This window comes from Vicia villosa, unplaced genomic scaffold (assembly GCF_029867415.1).
Source record: "Vicia villosa cultivar HV-30 ecotype Madison, WI unplaced genomic scaffold, Vvil1.0 ctg.000844F_1_1, whole genome shotgun sequence".
NCBI lineage: Eukaryota > Viridiplantae > Streptophyta > Magnoliopsida > Fabales > Fabaceae > Vicia > Vicia villosa.
This window is the reverse complement of record NW_026705374.1, coordinates 190,909-199,152: the sequence shown is the minus strand read 5'-3', so window position 1 is coordinate 199,152 and position 8,244 is coordinate 190,909. Positions and strand designations below refer to the sequence as shown.

The 8,244-nt window shown below is 39.0% G+C and overlaps 1 non-coding gene across 1 annotated transcript; it reads left to right on the top strand.

Annotated features, from left to right (window-relative positions):
• The first annotated feature begins 1,130 nt into the window (after positions 1 to 1,130).
• On the top strand, positions 1,131 to 1,237 carry LOC131631592 (small nucleolar RNA R71). The gene has a single exon (XR_009292739.1). It is a non-coding gene; the product is annotated as a small nucleolar RNA R71 (small nucleolar RNA).
• The last annotated feature ends 7,007 nt before the right edge of the window (positions 1,238 to 8,244 follow it).

Genomic DNA, 8,244 nt, shown 5'->3' with positions numbered 1-8,244 from the left:
ACGAAGGCATCTCAGTTATGGCTTCTGTGAATGGTATGGTTATGTTTAATTGCTTCAGAAGTTCTACAAATCTTTTAAATTGCGCTTCGGTTTTTGATTTAGCTAATCTCTGAGGGTAAGGAATTGGTGGCTTATAAGGTGGTGGTGGAACATAAGGTTTCTCTTTTTCGGGTTCCACTTCGTTATTGTTCTCATTAGTCTTAGCAGTTTGTTCGTCAGTTGTTTTCTTCTGGGTTTCCTTTGGCTCTTGTTGTGACATGGGTACGTTTTGGGTTCTAGGATCTATGGGTCCATCGTAATTAGTTCCACTTCGCAGTGTTATCGCGTTCGCATGTCCTTTAGGATTGGGTTGAGGTTGAGCAGGAAACGTGCCAGCAGGGGCAGCAGTAGGTGCTTGTTGTTGAGCTACTTGTGAGATTTGAGTTTCTAACATTTTGTTATGCGTAGCTAAAGCATCTACTTTGTTTGATAGTTGTTTTAGTTGCTCGCTATTGTGGATGTTTTGATTCAGGAAGTCTTTATTGGTTTGTTGTTGGGAAGCTATGAAGTTCTCCATCATGATTTCTAGATTGGACTTCCTAGGGGTGTTTTGAGCAGCTACAGGCGCTTTTTGGTAGCCAGGTGGTACAGCAGGTGCTTGTCCAGGCGCGTACAACGCATTGTTGTTCTTATAAGAAACGTTCGGGTGGTTTTTCCATCCAGGGTTGTACGTGTTAGAATAAGGGTTTCCTTGAGCGTAATTTACTTGATCAGATGGGACTCCAGTCAAGAGTTGGCATTCAGCAACTACATGCCCAGTCAATCCACAAATCTCGCAGTTAGGTGCTACAGCGGCAGCGGTGGCTGAAGGAGTGATGGTTAAATTCTCGATCTTTTGAGTTAAAGCGTCTACTTTAGCGTTAACGCGGTCTATACCACTTATTTCGTACATTCCTCCTTTGGTTTGGGCTTTCTCTAGAGCGGCTCGTTCTCCTCCTCATTGGTAATGGTTTTGTGCCATATTCTCTATGAGTTTGTATGCTTCATCATGGGGTTTGTCCATTAATGCTCCGCCAGCAGCGGCATCTATAGTCATTTTAGTGTTATATAAGAGACCACCATAGAAGGTATGGATGATCAGCCATGGTTCGAGTCCATGATGAGGGCATATTCTAAGCATGTCCTTGTAACGTTCCCAAGCTTCGAAGAGCGATTCGTTATCTTTCTGGGTAAATCCGTTGATTTGACCTCTAAGCATAGCAGTTTTGCTAGGCGGAAAGTATCTCGCTAAGAATACTCTCTTCAATTCGTCCCACGTAGTTATGGAATTGGAAGGCAGGGATTGAAGCCACGCTCTCGCTCTATCTCTCAATGAGAAAGGGAAAAGGCGTAATCGAATAGCTTCGGAACTAACGTTGTTGGCTTTGATAGTGTCGGCGTATTGCACGAACACGGATAAATGGAGATTGGGGTCTTCTACAGGGCTTCCAGAGAATTGATTCTGTTGAACAGCTTGGACCAGTGAAGGTTTCAGTTCGAAATTGTTTGCCTCAATCGCAGGTGGTGCGATACTTGAATGCGGTTCAGCGCGCGAAGGAGCGGCATAGTCTCTAAGAGGACGAATAGCAGCCATCTCTAACTTCAGGGTGATTTGATTGATTTGATCAGTTAAAATCAATTCCTGATTAATCGGAATTTCTGCTACTTCGGGAAGGTTGCGAGCTCGACGTTTAACGTTAATGAAACGTTCGATCTCGTTAATTCGTTGTATTAGGTCTCCTCCTTCTGAACGAGTATTTGGCATACAATCGTTCAAAGAGAAAGGGAAGAATTGTCCTAGTCTCTACGGTGTAACAGTGAGTTACGATATCGACTTAAAATAGTCCCCGGCAACGGCGCCAAAAACTTGATCGCGACTTTACGTGTCTATAAATCTGATAACTGCAAGTGCACAGTCGTGTCGTGTAGTTTTAAAAGATATCGAATCCACAGGTACTATGTATCGATCTACCGTTATCTAAGGTTACTATGTAAAGCTAGGAGTACTAAAATTTCGATTGTTCCTAAGGGAAAGTGATTGTGAGAAAATTAAGAATAATAATAAAAGACAGGTATCAGTATGTATTTCGTTTAACTAAAGGTAATCCGAAGGTCCATTGGCTTTTGCATAATTAAATTAAAAATCTTTACTAATTCCAATTGATTAAAAATCCTCGTCTCAAACTTTCGCTCTGTTGATTCAGACTACTATCCTAATCCTAATGTACGCTTTCGCCATCCCATTAGATTTTAGAAGAGCTTTTTGGAAACAATGTAATTAATAAAATGCCTATTTTACGAGGTTGTTATCTATTTAAATCTCCTAATCTCAAACTTTCGCTCTGTTGACTCGGAGCAAGCTAATAACCCTAACGTACGCTTTCGCCATCCCGCTCGAGTGTAAAAACAATTTTTGAAAATAAATAAGTTCCAATTAGTCTTAATACGCTTTCGCCATCCTTAAAACTAATGTCCTATGTCTACTATCCAGTTAAAATCCTCAAACTTTCGCTCTATTGGTTTTAACCTTTGACCGTCCTAAGCCCTCAAACTTTCGCTCTATTGGTTTTAAGACTTACTAATTAAACTAGACATATAAACCAAAAATAAGTGATAGTTAATAAAACATAATTTAAGCCAATTTATTTCGGATCCCTACGGTTAACTTACTTTACATACCGACACCTTTAGTAATTTAGCCAGACATATTAATATGATTAAACATGCATAAATCGGTTCGGTTCATAATAATAGACATATTAAATGGAATATAATATATCATGCAATAATAATATAAATAAAGGCGGTAAATAAAAAAAAAACTGAATTAAAATAAATCTGGATTGAATTGAATCTTGAAGTACTCGAACTTCCACCACAGGTTGGCTGGATCGTTCTTCGGAATTTAAATGGCAGAAAATAAAAACAATGAAATAAAGCAATAAATCTAACGTAAGGCTAGATCTACGAAAAGTTCAAACAATTTCCAGTATAGAAATCGTTGTGAGAAAATAAACGGTTAAATGAAAGCAGAATAAGGAAAAGCAGTTCGCGGTACAATTTCGGCAGCACTTCGTTGGCAGGAAATCGGACAGATTGAAGTGAAGTGACAGGTCCTATTTATAGGAGGGGCTTTGCAGTTGCTTTGCGTGAAAAGAGGAGCTTTTTGCAGACCAGGACGTGGAGACGTGCGTCTCCTATTCTTCAGGGAGACTTGAGACGTGCGTCTCAAGTGGAGCGAATTTAGGGAGGTGGAGACGTGCGTCTCCCTTTTGCTGAGGTGGCAGAGACGTGCGTCTCTGCTTACTTGTATGGCTTGGGTTGTTCTCCTTCGTGGGCTGGATTGCTTCATTGAGTCTTTGGGCCTCTTTCAGCACACTTGGTCGTTAATTGCACTCCCTTTTTACTTCAGCACCCAATTTACGTCTTTTAGGCATAGAAAAGGGTCGTTTTGGCTCCATTTCTTCTCTTTTTCACAATTCGGCATAGTAAGAGTGTAAAACCTGAAACAAAGCAAAAACACGCGTAATATCGTAATAAATTAAAATAATAAACAGAAAATGCTATAAATATCTATGGATTTTAAGCTAAATATACGATATAAAATCGTGTTATCAAACTTCTTACAACTGTTCAAAGAAGAGTTGCAAAAGTCTGTTAAGCGTTACTTGAAGACATGTGTCATTGCTCAATCTTCTGTTGATCCTGCATGGATTCGAGGAAGAGTTCTTCCTTCTCTGGCTGAGTTGAAGAAGAAGGAACAGAAGAAGAAAGAAAAGAGATTAAAAAGAAAAGCTTCAGAAGCAGAATCAAAGCCAACAAAGAAACCAAAGCTGACCTATGATCCTTACAAGGTTAATTCCAAAGAATTTCAAGAGAAGCGTATTAGGGACTCTTTCCATGCCTTGAGAGCTGCTCATTCCTCTCAGAATAAGTCTCCATCTTCTGAACCCCATAATACTTTCTCCATCCCAAACAGTTCCCAATCACCTCCTTCTATACAAGTTCTGAACCCTGAACCACTAAATATCATTCCCCCAACACCTTCTGATATTCCATCTTCCTCAACCTTCATCTATGATTTTACACCTTCTCTATCCCATCTATTACCCTCCAAAAAATCCAAACCTTATTGCCTTCTGTACCCTGACTACAAATTCACCTTCAATCCTCCTGAACCTTCTATTGATATAGACTCTGAGCTTTTTAAGCTTAGCTTCAGAAAGAGGATGGAAACCTTAAGAGCTGCCTATGACTCCAAGCTGGATCAAGCTGCTACTAGGAGAATATGGAGACTCTTTAGAAGGGAATTTCAGTTGGATGCTATGAACATCCAGAGAAGATGCGTGGCTGAAGCATCTGGTTCTTCTGGTTGTCTTCTGGAAGCTGATGATGGTAGGTACTATCATCCTATCAGAGATTGGAGATCTCTTGAGGAGAAGAAGTTCGTAGATGAGCTGGAAGATGAACCTTGTCTGGAGATTGTTGTTTGGAAGCCTAAATTTCCTGCTCTGACTGAAGATTCCCAATGTTCAACTGGCTGAGGGTGAATCCTTCTGAGGAAGCACCAAACATGGTCATTCCTGAAGTTGTATACCCTTCAGAAGTTGCTGCTCCCATTCCTCCAAAGAATCTGGCTGAGATTCTTCAAGCTCTGGAGAATGAAGATTCTGAAATCCCTTATCCAGAATATGCTGAAGATGCTTCTGAGTCAGACTCTGATGTTGAGATGGAAGATGTTGAGAATCATCCTGCTGAGGAAGTTCCTGTTCAGGAAAATCAAGATGATGTTCTCACATTGGATGCTGCTGCTGGTAATGCTATCCCACTGAATGCTGGTAGTGAAGCTTCTTATGGTGAACCCTCTCGTCTGGAGAAGACTTTGGAGGTTCTTCAATAGAATCAAGCTGCTCTAGCTTCTCGCTTGGATAGGCATGAAGACACTCATGATGAGTTCAGGACCTTCATGAAGAAGCAAACTGAAAGCACTTCTGAGATTCATGACCTTCTGGCCAAGATAGTCTCTAGGCTAGGCTAGTCGTAGTCTTTTGTGTCTTAGTTGTCTCTTGTTGTTCTTGCATCTGTTTCTCTTGCATCTTCTGTATCTTCTGATACGTTTTGATCAATCAATGAATCTTTATCTTCTCTCATTTTGTTTGTTTTTTCATCTGAATCTTTTATGCTTTTTGATGTTATGACAAAAAGGGGGAGAAAATGTGATAAATGATTTGATTAATTATATCAGTTGCTGGGAGTATGTCTCCACATTTCTAACAGAAATTGCAAGTTCTACGTCTTTGAGATTTTTGCAGGATTGAAGACATTCTGAAAAAGCTCAACATGAGAAGCAAATACATGGGGAAAAGCAATTCTATATAGAAACATGCTCATGGAACTTGAAGCAAGCTTAGTGCTGTGAAGCTTCAAGATCAGAAGCAAGAAGAAGCAATTCTAACACATTCTTATCCCTTATATGTTCTTATGCATTTTATGTGTTCTGATACATACTATATGCTCTGATACATATCTTATGTTCTGGTTCATTCATGCTCTGACTTTTGTCGCTTAGTTTGTTCTGAAACATTTCAGGATGTAGAGATGTTCTGATGATGCTCTGGTACATTCAATAATGTTTTGATACAATCTAGCATGCAATGATTCAAGAAGAAATTCAAAGCTCTGAAGCTGTCCTATGGAAGCAAGAAGCAGAAGCTCTGAATGTTCTGAAGTTCTAAGCATATGTGATCGTCTCAACTGAAATGGAAAATACTCAGGGAAGTCCTTTATTTATAAATTTCTTCCAGTATTTATTTCAGGGGGAATTTTTCATCTCAGGGGGAGATTGTTAATCTCAGGGGGAGACATATTCACACACTATGTTTATATGCTTATGCTATAACTGTGTAATTGTCTTTAGCCGTCTGATATTCTGATTGCAAATTCATATCATTTATATATGTTTTTGTCATCATCAAAAAGGGGGAGATTGTTAGAACAAGATTCGTTCTGATCAATATTCTTAGTTTTGATGATAACAATGTATATGAATTTTTCTCAAGATAATGTGGTACTTTAATCCTATGCAATTTCCATTTCAGGAAATATATATAGAGTATGCACAAAATCAGCGCAAGAAGCACTGACTCAGAAGGTTCATCATGCAACATCAGAACATGCTCTGGCAAGACATCAGAAGATGGTCAAGCAGAATCAGAACATGGTCTATTGAAGCATCAGAAGAACTTGAGATCAGAAGCAGAAGCACTGAAGTTCTCATGGTATCACGCTAGAAGCACTTCAAGGTCAGAAGACAAGAAGATGCTCTGCACCAAGCTGTTATGACTCTGATATATTTAAATGTTGTATCTACAAAGATCAGATCAGAAGCAAGTACAAGATGGCAGGCTACGCTGACTGACAAAAGGAACGTTAGAAGCTATTAAAGGAAAAGTCAGTTAAAGCAGGAAAAGCAAGGCTCGAGGTAGTTGACAAAAGAGTGAAACATTAAATGCAATGCTGTACGGATCACGCAACGCATTAAATGCTCCCAACGGTCATCTTCTCAAACGCCTATAAATAGAATTTTTGATGAGAAGCTGAATACAACACTTGCACAAACTTACAGAAACGCTGTCAAATTCAAAAGCTCTCAAACTTCATCTTCAACCTTACTTCATTACTGTTGTAATATCTTAGTTAGATTAAGCTTAAACTTTAAGAGAAATATCACAGTTGTGATTATAGCTTTTAAGAAGCATTGTATAACTCTTGTAAGAATTTGTTTACATTCATTTGTAAAGAACTAGAGGAGATCAAGTTGTGATCGGATTCTCTAGAAAGTCTTAGAGGGTATCTAAGCATTGTGTTCTTAGAGTGATCACGTTGTGATCAGAATACTCTAGAAGACTTAGAGGGTATCTAAGTGGAAAACCATTGTAATCTTGTGTGATTAGTGGATTAAATCCTCAGGTGAGGTAAATCACTCTAAGGGGGTGGACTGGAGTAGTTTTGTTAACAACGAACCAGGATAAAAATATTGTGTTCATTGTTTTTATCTTAAGAGTTTTTAAAGTCACACTTATTCAAACCCCCTTTCTAAGTGTTTTTCTATCCTTCAGATAGTAAGTGGGTCATACCATCTACGATAAGCTTACTCAAACTACAATAGTAAGTAGGTATGGATAACTGCGACGACTTACTAGAATGATAGTAAGTGGGTCATACCATCTACGATAAGCTTACTCAAACTATGATAGTAATTAGGTATGGCTAACTGCGACGACTTACCAGAGCTATGGTAAGTGGGCCACACCATCTACGATAAACTTACTCCAACTACGATAGTAAGTAGGTATGGCTAACTGCGACGACTTACTAGAACGATAGTAAGTGGGTCATACCATCTACGATAAGCTTACTCAAACTACGATAGGGAGTGGGTATACCAACTGCGACGACTTACTAGAACTATAGTAAGTGGGTTACCTACAAACTGCAAGAACCTTGCTAGCACTATAACAAGTTAACTATCTTCTACACAGCAAACGGCAAACTCTCGCTATTGCTAGCTACGGTCATTAATCACGTTAGTCCTTCGGCAGTGATCTTCTTCAAAACTTCACCGATAACAAGCAAAGGTTTTATCTTTCTTTTTTCAAAGTTACTAACATGCTTCAAATAACATACCTAATAGTCATGCATCATTCAATTACATACCTCATTCATACATAATTCATATACATACATTGCTCTCATTTATTTTGAGAAGCTCATTGCATCATACATTACACGCATCATAACATTGCATAAAATCAAGGTTGCCTTTTCAGGCCGTGCTACAATCAAAACACAGTGGTTCCTTTCAAAGCGTCTGCTTCACATTCTAAAAAAAAGAGGGGTATTTACCTTGGATGGCATCTTTAAGCCCATTTCCCACAAAATTTCTTCCCAACAAATGCAAATTTCAGGGCATTTTAGTGTTCAATCATCTTCTACCTTTAGATCATGATAGGCAGACGTGCCTATCTGACTCTTCAGGTTTAAGAAGATTGAACAGGGGCAGCTGTCATACCCGAAAAATTTTCCCATCTCATTTCATCTTCAAGGGTTCAAGGTTCAAGGGTTTATTCAAGCAACATTCTCTTAATCGAGGGCTTCCTAAATTAGGGTTTTCACTTTATCAAAACAGTTTGAATCTCTAAGGCTTCAAATGGATCTCAAGGTGTC